This window comes from Penaeus monodon, chromosome 30, assembly GCF_015228065.2.
Source record: "Penaeus monodon isolate SGIC_2016 chromosome 30, NSTDA_Pmon_1, whole genome shotgun sequence".
Lineage (NCBI taxonomy): Eukaryota > Metazoa > Arthropoda > Malacostraca > Decapoda > Penaeidae > Penaeus > Penaeus monodon.
This window is the reverse complement of record NC_051415.1, coordinates 23,918,116-23,918,829: the sequence shown is the minus strand read 5'-3', so window position 1 is coordinate 23,918,829 and position 714 is coordinate 23,918,116.

Genomic DNA, 714 nt, shown 5'->3' with positions numbered 1-714 from the left:
TGCTATTGACCAATTGCTAACTGTATATAAACTTTAGAGCCAATATACGATTCGCAATGTGAAATAACATTCAATAGCTGTAGAGACCTTTTCGATGTTACTTTTACGGTTCTGATACGGCTCAATATTTGAATATTCAGTGCAACTTTACTAATAGCACGATGACAATACTGTATAGCTAAATTGCCAAATATTAGCTGAGTAGATGTCGGTTTTACTTTCTTCAGGAATATATTTTTGATCATCACTTTACCGTAAATCATACAACAACCAAATTTGCACTTTTAAATAATTAAGTTCTTCATCATGTGGGGCACCCTTAGAAGAGTTGCCCACGTCATTCCTTGGATGTTAGTTGTATAACAGGCACTTTCATTCTACTGCATAGTCTCGCACAGAATGAAGACTTGTCCACACTGGCAGCGAGCTGGCGGGAGCGAGATCAAGCGAGAAATTTTGTAATACCATAGTATATGGTACGCTGGAGGCTGCAGGCCAACGCATGAAAAGTTCATTGTTAACTTTTCTTGCCTCAGCCTCATCGTGTAGGCATTTACTCGAAAATACAAATAAGTTTGCTTGGTTTACACATAAAATATTTTCTTTAAGGAGGGCTATCTTCATCCCGCTCCCGCCTGCACACACCGGCGCACCTTTTTAGGCAGTGTTACACAGCCATTTGACCGGCAAATACTTTGATTACATTATCTATTT